This window comes from Pelobates fuscus, chromosome 2 (genome assembly GCF_036172605.1).
Source record: "Pelobates fuscus isolate aPelFus1 chromosome 2, aPelFus1.pri, whole genome shotgun sequence".
In the NCBI taxonomy this organism is placed as follows: Eukaryota; Metazoa; Chordata; class Amphibia; order Anura; family Pelobatidae; genus Pelobates; species Pelobates fuscus.
In genome coordinates, this window is record NC_086318.1 from 221,000 (window position 1) to 238,924 (window position 17,925).

General features: G+C 42.9%; 1 protein-coding gene across 1 annotated transcript in view; it reads right to left on the reverse strand.

Moving 5' to 3' along the window:
• Nucleotides 1-17,669, reverse strand: part of LOC134586342 (oocyte zinc finger protein XlCOF6.1-like) — a 95,724-nt gene extending 78,055 nt beyond the window's left edge. The window contains exon 1 of the mRNA XM_063441810.1: nt 17,638-17,669. The gene's annotated coding sequence lies outside the window, so the exon portion shown is untranslated. The remainder of the gene's footprint in view (nt 1-17,637) is intronic.
• Between the last annotated feature and the right edge of the window lie 256 nt (nt 17,670-17,925).

Here is a 17,925-nt window from a genome sequence, read left to right on the forward strand (position 1 = left end):
CTACAGATAATCTCTCCTACAATCAGACAGATCCATTAAATCCTACAGATAATCTCTCCCACAATCAGACAGATCCATTAAACCCTACAGATAATCTCTCCCACAATCAGACAGATCCATTAAATCCTACAGATAATCTCTCCTACAATCAGACAGATCCATTAAATCCTACAGATAATCTCTCCTACAATCAGACAGATCCATTAAATCCTACAGATAATCTCTCCTACAATCAGACAGATCCATTAAATCCTACAGATAATCTCTCCTACAATCAGACAGATCCATTAAATCCTACAGATAATCTCTACTACAATCAGACAGATCCATTAAATCCTACAGATAATCTCTCCCACAATCAGACAGATCCATTAAATCCTACAGATAATCTCTCCCACAATCAGACAGATCCATTAAATCCTACAGATAATCTCTCCTACAATCAGACAGATCCATTAAATCCTACAGATAATCTCTCCTACAATCAGACAGACCCATTAAATCCTACAGATAATCTCTCCCACAATCAGAAAGATCCATTAAATCCTACAGATAATCTCTCCTACAATCAGACAGACCCATTAAATCCTACAGATAATCTCTCCTACAATCAGACAGATCTATTAAATCCTACAGATAATCTCTCCTACAATCAGACAGACCCATTAAATCCTACAGATAATCTCTCCCACAATCAGACAGATCCATTAAATCCTACAGATAATCTCTCCTACAATCAGACAGATCCATTAAATCCTACAGATAATCTCTACTACAATCAGACAGATCCATTAAATCCTACAGATAATCTCTCCTACAATCAGACAGATCCATTAAATCCTACAGATAATCTCTCCTACAATCAGACAGACCCATTAAATCCTACAGATAATCTCTCCCACAATCAGAAAGATCCATTAAATCCTACAGATAATCTCTCCTACAATCAGACAGACCCATTAAATCCTACAGATAATCTCTCCTACAATCAGACAGATCTATTAAATCCTACAGATAATCTCTCCTACAATCAGACAGACCCATTAAATCCTACAGATAATCTCTCCCACAATCAGACAGATCCATTAAATCCTACAGATAATCTCTCCCACAATCAGATAGATCCATTAAATCCTACAGATAATCTCTCCTACAATCAGACAGATCCATTAAATCCTACAGATAATCTCTCCTACAATCAGACAGATCCATTAAATCATACAGATAATCTCTACTACAATCAGACAGACCCATTAAATCCTACAGATAATCTCTACTACAATCAGACAGATCCATTAAATCCTAAAGATAAGCTCTCCCACAATCAGACAGATCCATTAAATCCTACAGATAATCTCTCCTACAATCAGACAGATCCATTAAATCCTACAGATAATCTCTACTACAATCAGACAGACCCATTAAATCCTACAGATAATCTCTACTACAATCAGACAGATCCATTAAATCCTACAGATAATCTCTCCCACAATCAGACAGATCCATTAAATCCTACAGATAAGCTCTCCCACAATCAGACAGATCCATTAAATCCTACAGATAATCTCTCCCACAATCAGACAGATCCATTAAATCCTACAGATAATCTCTCCTACAATCAGACAGATCCATTAAATCCTACAGATAATCTCTCCTACAATCAGACAGACCCATTAAATCCTACAGATAATCTCTACTACAATCAGACAGATCCATTAAATCCTACAGATAATCTCTCCCACAATCAGACAGATCCATTAAATCCTACAGATAATCTCTCTCACAATCAGACAGATCCATTAAATCCTACAGATAATCTCTCCCACAATCAGACAGATCCATTAAATCCTACAGATAATCTCTCCTACAATCAGACAGATCCATTAAATCCTACAGATAATCTCTCCTACAATCAGACAGATCCATTAAATCCTACAGATAATCTCTACTACAATCAGACAGATCCATTAAATCCTACAGATAATCTCTCCTACAATCAGACAGATCCATTAAATCCTACAGATAATCTCTCCTACAATCAGACAGATCCATTAAACCCTACAGATAATCTCTCCTACAATCAGACAGATCCATTAAACCCTACAGATAATCTCTCCTACAATCAGACAGATCCATTAAATCCTACAGATAATCTCTCCCACAATCAGACAGATCCATTAAACCCTACAGATAATCTCTCCCACAATCAGACAGATCCATTAAATCCTACAGATAATCTCTCCTACAATCAGACAGATCCATTAAATCCTACAGATAATCTCTCCTACAATCAGACAGATCCATTAAATCCTACAGATAATCTCTCCTACAATCAGACAGATCCATTAAATCCTACAGATAATCTCTCCTACAATCAGACAGATCCATTAAATCCTACAGATAATCTCTACTACAATCAGACAGATCCATTAAATCCTACAGATAATCTCTCCCACAATCAGACAGATCCATTAAATCCTACAGATAATCTCTCCCACAATCAGACAGATCCATTAAATCCTACAGATAATCTCTCCTACAATCAGACAGATCCATTAAATCCTACAGATAATCTCTCCTACAATCAGACAGACCCATTAAATCCTACAGATAATCTCTCCCACAATCAGAAAGATCCATTAAATCCTACAGATAATCTCTCCTACAATCAGACAGACCCATTAAATCCTACAGATAATCTCTACTACAATCAGACAGATCCATTAAATCCTACAGATAATCTCTCCCACAATCAGACAGATCCATTAAATCCTACAGATAATCTCTCTCACAATCAGACAGATCCATTAAATCCTACAGATAATCTCTCCTACAATCAGACAGATCCATTAAATCCTACAGATAATCTCTCCTACAATCAGACAGATCCATTAAATCCTACAGATAATCTCTCCTACAATCAGACAGATCCATTAAATCCTACAGATAATCTCTCCTACAATCAGACAGATCCATTAAATCCTACAGATAATCTCTACTACAATCAGACAGATCCATTAAATCCTACAGATAATCTCTCCTACAACTAGACAGATCCATTAAATCCTACAGATAATCTCTCCCACAATCAGACAGATCCATTAAATCCTACAGATAATCTCTCCTACAATCAGACAGATCCATTAAATCCTACAGATAATCTCTCCCACAATCAGAAAGATCCATTAAATCCTACAGATAATCTCTCCTACAATCAGACAGACCCATTAAATCCTACAGATAATCTCTCCTACAATCAGACAGATCTATTAAATCCTACAGATAATCTCTCCTACAATCAGACAGACCCATTAAATCCTACAGATAATCTCTCCCACAATCAGACAGATCCATTAAATCCTACAGATAATCTCTCCTACAATCAGACAGATCCATTAAATCCTACAGATAATCTCTACTACAATCAGACAGATCCATTAAATCCTACAGATAATCTCTCCTACAATCAGACAGATCCATTAAATCCTACAGATAATCTCTCCTACAATCAGACAGACCCATTAAATCCTACAGATAATCTCTCCCACAATCAGAAAGATCCATTAAATCCTACAGATAATCTCTCCTACAATCAGACAGACCCATTAAATCCTACAGATAATCTCTCCTACAATCAGACAGATCTATTAAATCCTACAGATAATCTCTCCTACAATCAGACAGACCCATTAAATCCTACAGATAATCTCTCCCACAATCAGACAGATCCATTAAATCCTACAGATAATCTCTCCCACAATCAGATAGATCCATTAAATCCTACAGATAATCTCTCCTACAATCAGACAGATCCATTAAATCCTACAGATAATCTCTCCTACAATCAGACAGATTCATTAAATCATACAGATAATCTCTACTACAATCAGACAGACCCATTAAATCCTACAGATAATCTCTACTACAATCAGACAGATCCATTAAATCCTAAAGATAAGCTCTCCCACAATCAGACAGATCCATTAAATCCTACAGATAATCTCTCCTACAATCAGACAGATCCATTAAATCCTACAGATAATCTCTACTACAATCAGACAGACCCATTAAATCCTGCAGATAATCTCTACTACAATCAGACAGATCCATTAAATCCTACAGATAATCTCTCCCACAATCAGACAGATCCATTAAATCCTACAGATAAGCTCTCCCACAATCAGACAGATCCATTAAATCCTACAGATAATCTCTCCCACAATCAGACAGATCCATTAAATCCTACAGATAATCTCTCCTACAATCAGACAGATCCATTAAATCCTACAGATAATCTCTCCTACAATCAGACAGACCCATTAAATCCTACAGATAATCTCTACTACAATCAGACAGATCCATTAAATCCTACAGATAATCTCTCCCACAATCAGACAGATCCATTAAATCCTACAGATAATCTCTCTCACAATCAGACAGATCCATTAAATCCTACAGATAATCTCTCCTACAATCAGACAGATCCATTAAATCCTACAGATAATCTCTCCTACAATCAGACAGATCCATTAAATCCTACAGATAATCTCTCCTACAATCAGACAGATCCATTAAATCCTACAGATAATCTCTCCTACAATCAGACAGATCCATTAAATCCTACAGATAATCTCTACTACAATCAGACAGATCCATTAAATCCTACAGATAATCTCTCCTACAATCAGACAGATCCATTAAATCCTACAGATAATCTCTCCTACAATCAGACAGACCCATTAAATCCTACAGATAATCTCTCCCACAATCAGAAAGATCCATTAAATCCTACAGATAATCTCTCCTACAATCAGACAGACCCATTAAATCCTACAGATAATCTCTCCTACAATCAGACAGATCTATTAAATCCTACAGATAATCTCTCCTACAATCAGACAGACCCATTAAATCCTACAGATAATCTCTCCCACAATCAGACAGATCCATTAAATCCTACAGATAATCTCTCCCACAATCAGATAGATCCATTAAATCCTACAGATAATCTCTACTACAATCAGACAGATCCATTAAATCCTACAGATAATCTCTCCTACAATCAGACAGATCCATTAAATCATACAGATAATCTCTACTACAATCAGACAGACCCATTAAATCCTACAGATAATCTCTACTACAATCAGACAGATCCATTAAATCCTAAAGATAAGCTCTCCCACAATCAGACAGATCCATTAAATCCTACAGATAATCTCTCCTACAATCAGACAGATCCATTAAATCCTACAGATAATCTCTACTACAATCAGACAGACCCATTAAATCCTACAGATAATCTCTACTACAATCAGACAGATCCATTAAATCCTACAGATAATCTCTCCCACAATCAGACAGATCCATTAAATCCTACAGATAAGCTCTCCCACAATCAGACAGATCCATTAAATCCTACAGATAATCTCTCCCACAATCAGACAGATCCATTAAATCCTACAGATAATCTCTACTACAATCAGACAGACCCATTAAATCCTACAGATAATCTCTCCCACAATCAGACAGATCCATTAAATCCTACAGATAATCTCTACTACAATCAGACAGATCCATTAAATCCTACAGATAATCTCTCCCACAATCAGACAGATCCATTACATCCTACAGATAATCTCTCCCACAATGAGACAGATCCATTAAATCCTACAGATAATCTCTCCCACAATCAGACAGATCCATTAAATCCTAAAGATAATCTCTCCCACAATCAGACAGATCTATTAAATCCTACAGATAATCTCTACTACAATCAGACAGATCCATTAAATCCTACAGATAATCTCTCCCACAATCAGACAGATCCATTAAATCCTACAGATAATCTCTCCTACAATCAGACAGATCCATTAAATCCTACAGATAATCTCTCCTACAATCAGACAGATCCATTAAATCCTACAGATAATCTCTCCTACAATCAGACAGACCCATTAAATCCTACAGATAATCTCTCCTACAATCAGACAGACCCATTAAATCCTACAGATAATCTCTCCTACAATCAGACAGACCCATTAAATCCTAAAGATAATCTCTCCTACAATCAGACAGATCCATTAAATCCTACAGATAATCTCTACTACAATCAGACAGGTCCATTAAATCCTACAGATAATCTCTCCCACAATGAGACAGATCCATTAAATCCTACAGATAATCTCTCCTACAATCAGACAGATCCATTAAATCCTACAGATAATCTCTCCTACAATACGACAGATCCATTAAATTCTACAGATAATCTCTACTACAATCAGACAGACCCATTAAATCCTACAGATAATCTCTCCCACAATGAGACAGATCCATTAAATCCTACAGATAATCTCTCCTACAATCAGACAGATCCATTAAATCCTACAGATAATCTCTCCCACAATCAGACAGATCCATTAAATCCTACAGATAATCTCTCCCACAATTAGACAGATCCATTAAATACTAGAGATAATGTAACGGACCGTTTCAGCATAAAAGGGGAAAAATGCGTTTAGGCGATAATCCCCTTTTCCATAGACAGGCACAGCTACTGCAGAACATCAGAACTCACGAGCTGGATACGAAATGACACTCCGAACTGGAACAGCTGAACAAGAAAAGCATACAATCGGCTTACACTCTTGGCAGTCAGCTTACAATCCAATCCCCCCCAAGAACGAGACTACACTTCATTTTGAGGGTTAAGCAGGAACTCAAGACTGGGACACCCAGTCTGGCTTTTATTACCAACAAGTACATACAGGACACTCCCAGGGGGAGGATGAAATTAACCAATCACATGGATGTACCTCCCACACATTTCCTCCCCTTAGATTAACACTTAACACAATTATACTGTACACCTTTTTCCCCAATTCCTGGATGTACCCCAAATACATTTGCTACACCTCCAAAACAGGTATCCCCTGATAGCCCTTATTCAGGGGGACAACATATGCAAGAATCAGCCCATTCGGATAAATGGTTCAGGAGTTATGGAACTTTAAAGTATTGACCGACCGCATGGGTAAAGTATCCGAAAACAGTTCCATGCATTTTGGCCCTGCGGTCGGTCACAAACAAGGGAATGAAAACAGGCGAATTGCCTGTGTTATAGAGCCTGGAGAGGGTTTGAATGAATTCCCTTGTTTGTGGGGTTCTTTCTACCGAACGGCGGGTCATTCGGTAGTTTCCATACGAACTTCTGGAAGTATGGAGGTCTCAGCGGTGTTTGCCTAGTCAAGTGTCCGATTTCAGTTCCAGACACTCGACGGCAAAACACCGCTGTTCGGTAGTTAAAGATGGCCGCCGCCACGTGTTGGTTTCCTGAATGGCGGCCACCCAGAGGACACAGAACACATTACATGATTGCCAATTACCCGTTTGCAACATTGTTGCAAACGGTAATTGGAGGCACACTTAATCCTGGGTGGTCTGGTTGTTCGGTAGTTTCCTCAATACAATGAATGGAGTGATTCTACCGAACAATCAGATGAAGGCTGCATATATATATATAACCCAGGTTAACTGCATACAACAATACATACATGACATTTAAAGTATTAAAGGCAGGATTACTGTACTACGTTCCACAGTCTTAAAGGTACAGTAGTCCCAAAAGTTCCAATATGTCCATCGCTGCTTTTAAAGGGCCAGCAGCAGCAATACAAATTATTACCTGCCCAAATATAGTCTTTAAAGTGCAATATGTCCAGGGGCCATAGTCAGCGGGCAGGAGGCTAGCAGCCAGGCCTCTCCAGTTCACAGTGGCGAAGCTGGTTTCGCCACATTTCTCCCCTTGGCCAATTAGACTAACAGGGTACCTGACTTTCTGCCGGTCAGTGCCCTGGTTAGTCCAGCAACCCACCCACAAAACAGAAATAACAGAGCAGCCCACCCACACTAACCGGTTACTACATCTGGGTGAGGAAGGATTTTGTCCAAGTTCTGGTGTTTCACCACTGCTGGGTGGGAGACGGGTAGGCTGCCTTGGTGGGTTGCTGAGGGGGCAGAGACCAGCGGTACTCTGTCCTGTTGCCAGCACTACCACGGGAGTAGTCTGGTGGGCGTCTGGTTGCTGGAGACTGGCTGTCTCCCCTTTAGGTGCGCAGCTCGACTGCCGGAGGGGGAGACCGACTGTCTCCCCTTTGGATCCATCATACTGAGGCTGGGGAACAGGACCGACCGTCCCTATCCCTTGTGCTGTAAGTGCAGAGACTACGGTCCCATCTGCACAGTTGTGGGGCTTAACATCTCCCCTTGGTGAGTTAGGCTGCCGCTGGAGAGAGGGTGTAACAAGCTCCTCTCTCTGGACGGTAAACTGCCGCTGGGGAGGGGGGTTAGCAGGCTCCTCTCCCTGCCACTCTCTCTGCTGGTGGAAAGGGGGACCAGCTGTCTCCCCGGTCATTCTCTTGTCCGGCTGCTGGGGTGCGAGACTGACTGTCTCTGCTCCCTGCAGGACACACTGCCGCTGGGGAGGATGGACGACACCATCAGCTCCCTGGGGCACACACTGCCGCTGGGGAGGGAGGACGCTGCTCTCCTCTCCCTTCGCTTCACACTGCCGTCTTGGCATCTCACTTTGCTGCTGGGGGGCAGGAACAACAACCTCTGCCCCCTGTAACTCAGCCTGCCGCTGGGGAGGAAGGACTGCACCTTCGGCTCCTTTGGACCCACACGGCTGCTGGGGAGGATGGACGACACCATCAGCTCCCTGGGGCACACATTGCCGCTGGGGAGGGAGGACGCTGCTCTCCTCTCCCTTCACTTCACACTGCCTTCTTGGCATCTCACTTTGCTGCTGGGGTGCAGGAACAACAACCTCTGCCCCCTGTAACTCAGCCTGCCGCTGGGGAGGGAGGACGACACCATCCGCTCCCTGGGTTACACACTGCCGCTGGGGAGGATGGACGACACCATCAGCTCCCTGGGGTACACACTGCCGCTGGGGAGGAAGGACTGCACCTTCTGCTCCCTGGGACACACACTGCCGCTGGGGAGGATGGACGACACCATCAGCTCCCTGGGGTACACACTGGCGCTGGGGAGGAAGGACGGCACCTTCTGCTCCCTGGGACACACACTGCCGCTGGGGAGGATGGACGACACCATCAGCTCCCTGGGGTACACACTGCCGCTGGGGAGGAAGGACTGCACCTTCTGCTCCCTGGGGCACACACTGCCGCTGGGGAGGATGGACGACACCATCAGCTCCCTGGGGTACACACTGCCGCTGGGGAGGAAGGACTGCACCTTCTGCTCCCTGGGACACACACTGCCGCTGGGGATCTGGGCCGACTGCCCAGCATCCCTGTAGGGCCGGTAGAGAGATCTCGGTCCCATCTCCCCCGGCCATCTGTGGGTCTCTCCAGGGCCAGTCCATGAGGTCCCCCACTTCTGCAGCTGGTAGTGAAGCAGGAGGTACCTCGGCCCCGTTTTCCCAGCTGTAGGCTAGCAGGTCTGGGTCTGCCACCCAGTTTTCCCGGTCTGCGTCCCCTCTCTGCGGCTGGCCGGAATTTAATAGTTCTACATAGTCCATCTCCAGCCCTTGTTCCATGCCAGCGAAACGGCGGAGGTCTTGTCCCAGTCCAATAGATCTCGGGCCCTGTAACATCTCACTCCGGTAATGCACGATAGCCCAGTACCGTGACTCTGCTGGACTGCCGAAGTCGACGTCTTCTGTTAGGGCCTTCCACAACAGGCCAGGGCTAGTGTAGTGATCCCCCTCCGGCTGGATGCCCTCTGCCCTCCACGTCTCTGGCTGGACAGTGCACCACCACAGTGCCCGGTATGAGACGTCCAGGCTCAGTTCCCTTTCCACAAGGTACTCAAGTTGTCTTACCCGCTCCCCTCCGGGTTGGTCCCCCAGAAGCGGCATCCGCCAGGCCATTTGTTCCTCCAACTGGTATGCGGCACCAGGAAAGCGCTGCTGCCGTTGATACTGGACTTCTTCCAGGGCATCATCCCATAATTCTATCCGGGCATTATCTCTCCATTCTAATTCACTCTCTTCCTCAGGTGTGTGTGTTGCCCAGGTGTGCGTGTTGCCCATTTTCCCAAAATCCTTCGTAGATAGGGTCGCTGTACGGGTACTGGCGTTGCCCTCACTTTGTAATCCAGGAATGGTGTTGTCTGTAGCTGTCCCTCTGGTTGTAGGAACGATCCCGCCGCTGCCACCAATTGTAACGGACCGTTTCAGCATAAAAGGGGAAAAATGCGTTTAGGCGATAATCCCCTTTTCCATAGACAGGCACAGCTACTGCAGAACATCAGAACTCACGAGCTGGATACGAAATGACACTCCGAACTGGAACAGCTGAACAAGAAAAGCATACAATCGGCTTACACTCTTGGCAGTCAGCTTACAATCCAATCCCCCCCAAGAACGAGACGACACTTCATTTTGAGGGTTAAGCAGGAACTCAAGACTGGGACACCCAGTCTGGCTTTTATTACCAACAAGTACATACAGGACACTCCCAGGGGGAGGATGAAATTAACCAATCACATGGATGTACCTCCCACACATTTCCTCCCCTTAGATTAACACTTAACACAATTATACTGTACACCTTTTTCCCCAATTCCTGGATGTACCCCAAATACATTTGCTACACCTCCAAAACAGGTATCCCCTGATAGCCCTTATTCAGGGGGACAACATATGCAAGAATCAGCCCATTCGGATAAATGGTTCAGGAGTTATGGAACTTTAAAGTATTGACCGACCGCATGGGTAAAGTATCCGAAAACAGTTCCATGCATTTTGGCCCTGCGGTCGGTCACAAACAAGGGAATGAAAACAGGCGAATTGCCTGTGTTATAGAGCCTGGAGAGGGTTTGAATGAATTCCCTTGTTTGTGGGGTTCTTTCTACCGAACGGCGGGTCATTCGGTAGTTTCCATACGAACTTCTGGAAGTATGGAGGTCTCAGCGGTGTTTGCCTAGTCAAGTGTCCGATTTCAGTTCCAGACACTCGACGGCAAAACACCGCTGTTCGGTAGTTAAAGATGGCCGCCGCCACGTGTTGGTTTCCTGAATGGCGGCCACCCAGAGGACACAGAACACATTACATGATTGCCAATTACCCGTTTGCAACATTGTTGCAAACGGTAATTGGAGGCACACTTAATCCTGGGTGGTCTGGTTGTTCGGTAGTTTCCTCAATACAATGAATGGAGTGATTCTACCGAACAATCAGATGAAGGCTGCATATATATATATAACCCAGGTTAACTGCATACAACAATACATACATGACATTTAAAGTATTAAAGGCAGGATTACTGTACTACGTTCCACAGTCTTAAAGGTACAGTAGTCCCAAAAGTTCCAATATGTCCATCGCTGCTTTTAAAGGGCCAGCAGCAGCAATACAAATTATTACCTGCCCAAATATAGTCTTTAAAGTGCAATATGTCCAGGGGCCATAGTCAGCGGGCAGGAGGCTAGCAGCCAGGCCTCTCCAGTTCACAGTGGCGAAGCTGGTTTCGCCACAGATAATCTCTACTACAATCAGACAGACCCATTAAATCCTACAGATAATCTCTACTACAATCAGACAGATCCATTAAATCCTACAGATAATCTCTCCCACAATCAGACAGATCCATTAAATCCTACAGATAAGCTCTCCCACAATCAGACAGATCCATTAAATCCTACAGATAATCTCTCCCACAATCAGACAGATCCATTAAATCCTACAGATAATCTCTACTACAATCAGACAGACCCATTAAATCCTACAGATAATCTCTCCCACAATCAGACAGATCCATTAAATCCTACAGATAATCTCTACTACAATCAGACAGATCCATTAAATCCTACAGATAATCTCTCCCACAATCAGACAGATCCATTACATCCTACAGATAATCTCTCCCACAATGAGACAGATCCATTAAATCCTACAGATAATCTGTCCCACAATCAGACAGATCCATTAAATCCTACAGATAATCTCTCCCACAATCAGACAGATCCATTAAATCCTAAAGATAATCTCTCCCACAATCAGACAGATCTATTAAATCCTACAGATAATCTCTACTACAATCAGACAGATCCATTAAATCCTACAGATAATCTCTCCCACAATCAGACAGATCCATTAAATCCTACAGATAATCTCTCCTACAATCAGACAGATCCATTACATTCTACAATCTCTCCTACAATCAGACAGACGCATTAAATCCTACAGATAATCTCTACTACAATCAGACAGATCTATTAAATCCTACAGATAATCTCTCCTACAATCAGACAGACCCATTAAATCCTACAGATAATCTCTCCTACAATCAGACAGACCCATTAAATCCTACAGATAATCTCTCCTACAATCAGACAGATCCATTAAATCCTACAGATAATCTCTCCTACAATCAGACAGATCCATTAAATCCTACAGATAATCTCTCCCACAATCAGACAGATCCATTAAATCCTACAGATAATCTCTCCTACAATCAGACAGATCCAGTAAATCCTACAGATAATCTCTCCCACAATCGGACAGACCCATTAAATCCTACAGATAATCTCTCCCACAATCAGACAGATCCATTAAATCCTACAGATAATCTCTCCTACAATCAGACAGATCCATTAAATCCTACAGATAATCTCTCCTACAATCAGACAGATCCAGTAAATCCTACAGATAATCTCTCCCACAATCAGACAGACCCATTAAATCCTACAGATAATCTCTCCCACAATCAGACAGATCCATTAAATCCTACAGATAATCTCTCCTACAATCAGACAGATCTATTAAATCCTACAGATAATCTCTCCTACAATCAGGCAGATCCATTAAATCCTACAGATAATCTCTCCCACAATCAGACAGATCCATTAAATCCTACAGATAATCTCTCCTACAATCAGACAGATCCATTAAATCCTACAGATAATCTCTCCTACAATCAGACAGACCCATTAAATCCTAAAGATAATGTCTCCCACAATCAGACAGACCCATTAAATCCTACAGATAATCTCTCCCACAATCAGACAGATCCATTAAATCCTACAGATAATCTCTCCTACAATCAGACAGATCCATTAAATCCTACAGATAATCTCTACTACAATCAGACAGATCCATTAAATCCTACAGATAATCTCTCCCACAATCAGACAGATCCATTAAATCCTACAGATAATCTCTCTCACAATCAGACAGATCCATTAAATCCTACAGATAATCTCTCCTACAATCAGACAGATCCATTAAATCCTACAGATAATCTCTCCCACAATCAGACAGATCCATTAAATCCTACAGATAATCTCTCCCACAATCAGACAGATCTATTAAATCCTACAGATAATCTCTCCTACAATCAGGCAGATCCATTAAATCCTACAGATAATCTCTCCCACAATCAGACAGATCCATTAAATCCTACAGATAATCTCTCCTACAATCAGACAGATCCATTAAATCCTACAGATAATCTCTCCTACAATCAGACAGACCCATTAAATCCTAAAGATAATGTCTCCCACAATCAGACAGACCCATTAAATCCTACAGATAATCTCTCCCACAATCAGACAGATCCATTAAATCCTACAGATAATCTCTCCTACAATCAGACAGATCCATTAAATCCTACAGATAATCTCTCCTACAATCAGACAGATCCAGTAAATCCTACAGATAATCTCTCCCACAATCAGACAGACCCATTAAATCCTACAGATAATCTCTACTACAATCAGACAGACCCATTAAATCCTACAGATAATCTCTCCCACAATTAGACAGATCCATTAAATCCTACAGATAATCTCTACTACAATCAGACAGACCCATTAAATCCTACAGATAATCTCTCCTACAATCAGACAGATCCATTAAATCCTACAGATAATCTCTCCCACAATCAGACAGATCCATTAAATCCTACAGATAATCTCTCCCACAATCAGACAGACCCATTAAATCCTACAGATAATCTCTCCCACAATCAGACAGATCCATTAAATCCTACAGATAATCTCTCCCACAATCAGACAGATCCATTAAATCCTACAGATAATCTCTCCTACAATCAGACAGATCCATTAAATCCTACAGATAATCTCTCCCACAATCAGACAGATCCATTAAATCCTACAGATAATCTCTCCCACAATCAGACAGATCCATTAAATCCTACAGATAATCTCTCCCACAATCAGACAGATCCATTAAATCCTACAGATAATCTCTCCCACAATCAGACAGATCCATTAAATCCTACAGATAATCTCTCCCACAATCAGACAGATCCATTAAATCCTACAGATAATCTCTCCCACAATCAGACAGATCCATTAAATCCTACAGATAATCTCTCCTCGGGCCTGTACAGACTCTCTCTCCTGTCTGTCATGAATGCACTGTCTGTTCTGTATACACTATCGCTCCTGTATAGACTGTCTGTCATGTATACACTGTCATGAATTGTTTTTATTTATTTGTTTCACTTAAAGACTGCCTGAACATTGTGTCCTGTACATTGAGTCCGTCTGTCCTGTACACAGTGTGCCTGTCTGTCCTTTAACTTGAGTCAATCTTTCCTGCACACACTGTTTGTCCTATATATACACTGTCTGTCCTGTACACAATGTCTGTTATATGCACATTGTGTCTGTCTCACTAGTACCCAATGAATGTCTATCTTGTACACACAGTGTTTAATTGTCTTGTTCACCCTATTTTTGTATGTCTGATGCATGATGTATTTGTGTAACCTGTACAAACTGTGTCTTTCAGGAACATTTTGTGTGTGTCTTCACTTTGACCATCTATCCAGCACTTTGTATTTATTTGGGCTGTTACTTAGATCACTTCCTAGAAAAGAACATGTTTAGAGATTTACTCAACCATCCAATCTTTACACACTGTCCGTCAATCCTGGACTTTGTGTATGTATATTTGTCTTGCATAGACTATGTCTATCTGTCCTGTACATTGTGCCTGTCTGTCCTGTGCACACAGTGTCTATCTGTTCTGTGAACTGATTCTATTGGTCTGTCTGTCTCTTGTGTACACACTGTGCCTGTCTTGTACTGTGTGTCTGTCAATGATGTACATTGTGTCTGTCTACTATGTCTATCTCTCTGTCATGTACACATTGTGACCATCTGTTCTGTGAAATGTATCTGTAAGCCTGTCCAGTACACAGGGGGTGTTTGCCTTTCCTATCAATTATATCGGTATATACGGTCTGTCTTGTACATGTCTGTATTTCATGTAAACACAGTGTTTGTCTGTCTGCACGTTGATTGCAAATGAAGAGAGCAGGGCACACACTAAAATGAGGGGAAATACTCATACTCATACAATGCTCCAGATAGGGAGAGCCAGTTCTGCAAAATGTCCAGCAGTAGTAGAAACAAAATGTACAGGCACACAGGCGATTCTGTCTAAAAGACAGTCTTTATTTGGAACCAAGAAATAAGAACAATGCTTCGTCCATAAGCCTCTGTCATGGCATGAAAAAGGCTCATGTAGGAGCCGAAACGTTTTTATTTCTTTGTTTCAATTAAAGACTGACTTTTAGTAGAAATAACCGTGTGTTTGAGCATTTTGTGTCTGGTACATTGAGTCTGTCCGTCCTGTACACAGTGTACCTGTTTGTGTCTGTCCTTTACCTTCTGTCTGTCTGTCCTGTACCTTGTGTCAATCTTTCCTGTACAATGCCTTTGTCTTTCCTGTACACACTGTGTCTGTCTTGTATATACTATGTCTATCTTTCCTGTACTTTGGGACTCTCTGTACTGTGCAATGTATCTGTCTGTCTTGTAGATTGTGTCATTTTTCCTGTAAACACTACATTTTTTTGCTCTGTACATTGTGTCTGTCTGTCCTGTACACAATGTCTGTCCTGTACACACTGCGTCTGTCTGTCCTGTGCACACTGTGTCTGTCTGTCCTGTGCACACTGTGTCTGTCTGTCCTGTGCACACTGTGTCTGTCTGTCCTGTGCACACTGCGTCTGTCTGTCGTGTGCACACTGCGTCTGTCCTTTACACACTGTGTCTGTCTGTTTTGTACACACACACTCTCTCTCCCCTGTACACACCATCTGTCTGTCTGCCCTGTACACACTGTGTCTGTCCTGTACACACTGCCTGACTGCCCTGTACACACTGTGTCTGCCCTGTACACACTGTCTGTCTGCCCTGTACACACTGTCTGTCTGCCCTGTACACACTGTGTCTGTCTGCCCTGTACACACTGTGTCTGTCTGCCCTGTACACACTGTGTCTGTCTGCCCTGTACACACTGTGTCTGTCTGCCCTGTACACACTGTCTGTCCTGTACACACTGTGCCTGTCTGTCCTGTACACACTGTGCCTGTCTGTCCTCTACACACTGTGTCTGTCTGTCTGTCCTGTACACACTGTGTCTGTCTGTCTGTCCTGTACACACTGTGTCTGTCTGTCTGTCCTGTACACACTGTATCTGTCTGTCCTGCACACACTGTGTCTGTCTGTCTGTCCTGTACACACTGTATCTGTCTGTCCTGCACACACTGTGTCTGTCTGTCTGTCCTGTACACACTGTCTGTCTGTCTGTCCTGTACACACTGTCTGTCTGTCCTGCACACACTGTGTCTGTCTGTCTGTGCTGTACACACTGTCTGTCTGTCCTGTACACACTGTCTGTCTGTCCTGTACACACTGTCTGTCTGTCCTGTACACACTGTCTGTCTGTCCTGTACACACTGTGTCTGTCTGTCTGTCCTGTACACACTGTGTCTGTCTGTCTGTCCTGTACACACTGTGACTGTCTGTCTGTCCTGTACACACTGTGACTGTCTGTCCTGTACACACTGTGACTGTATGTCTGTCCTGTACACACACTGTCTGTCTGTCTGTCCTGTACATACTGTCTGTCTGTCTGTCCTGTACACACTGTGTCTGTCTGTCTGTCCTGTACACACTGTCTGTCTGTCCTGTACACACTGTCTGTCTGTCTTGTACACACTGTGTCTGTCTGTCTGTGCTGTACACACTGTCTCTGTCCTGTACACACTGTGTCTGTCTGTCTGTGCTGTACACACTGTTTGTCTGTCTGTCCTGTACACACTGTGTCTGTCTGTCTGTCTGTCCTGTACACACTGTGTCTGTCTGTCTGTCTGTCCTGTACACACTGTGTCTGTCTGTCTGTCCTGTACACACTGTCTGTCTGTCCTGTACACACTGTGTCTGTCTGTCTGTGCTGTACACACTGTTTGTCTGTCTGTCCTGTACACACTGTCTGTCTGTCTGTCCTGTACACACTGTCTGTCTGTCTGTCCTGTACACACTGTGTCTGTCTGTCTGTCCTGTACACACTGTGTCTGTCTGTCCTGTACACACTGTCTGTCTGTCTGTCCTGTACACACTGTGTCTGTCTGTCTGTGCTGTACACAGTTTGTCTGTCTGTCCTGTACACACTGTCTGTCTGTCTGTCCTGTACACACTGTCTGTCTGTCTGTCCTGTACACACTGTCTGTCTGTCTGTCCTGTACACACTGTCTGTCTGTCTGTCCTGTACACACTGTTTGTCTGTCTGTCCTGTACACACTGTCTGTCTGTCTGTCCTGTACACACTGTCTGTCTGTCTGTCCTGTACACACTGTGTTTTTCTGTCCCATCCGATGCACAGTCAGGATCCTGATGAAAGGGCTGTGGATGACTGCAAAGCATTCTGGGTGCATTACCCCTCCCAGCCATGGGAAATGTAGTCTTTCTTTTACTTTCTGTAACACTCGCAGAGGAAAAAGAACTACAACTTCCATCAGCCACTGCGGCAAGAAGGTCAAGAGTCTGCTTCCTCTACTGGGAGGGGACATGTGGGATCTCTGCATCCCACTGCATGGAGAACTACATCTCCCATCATCCCCTGCATAGATAACTACATCT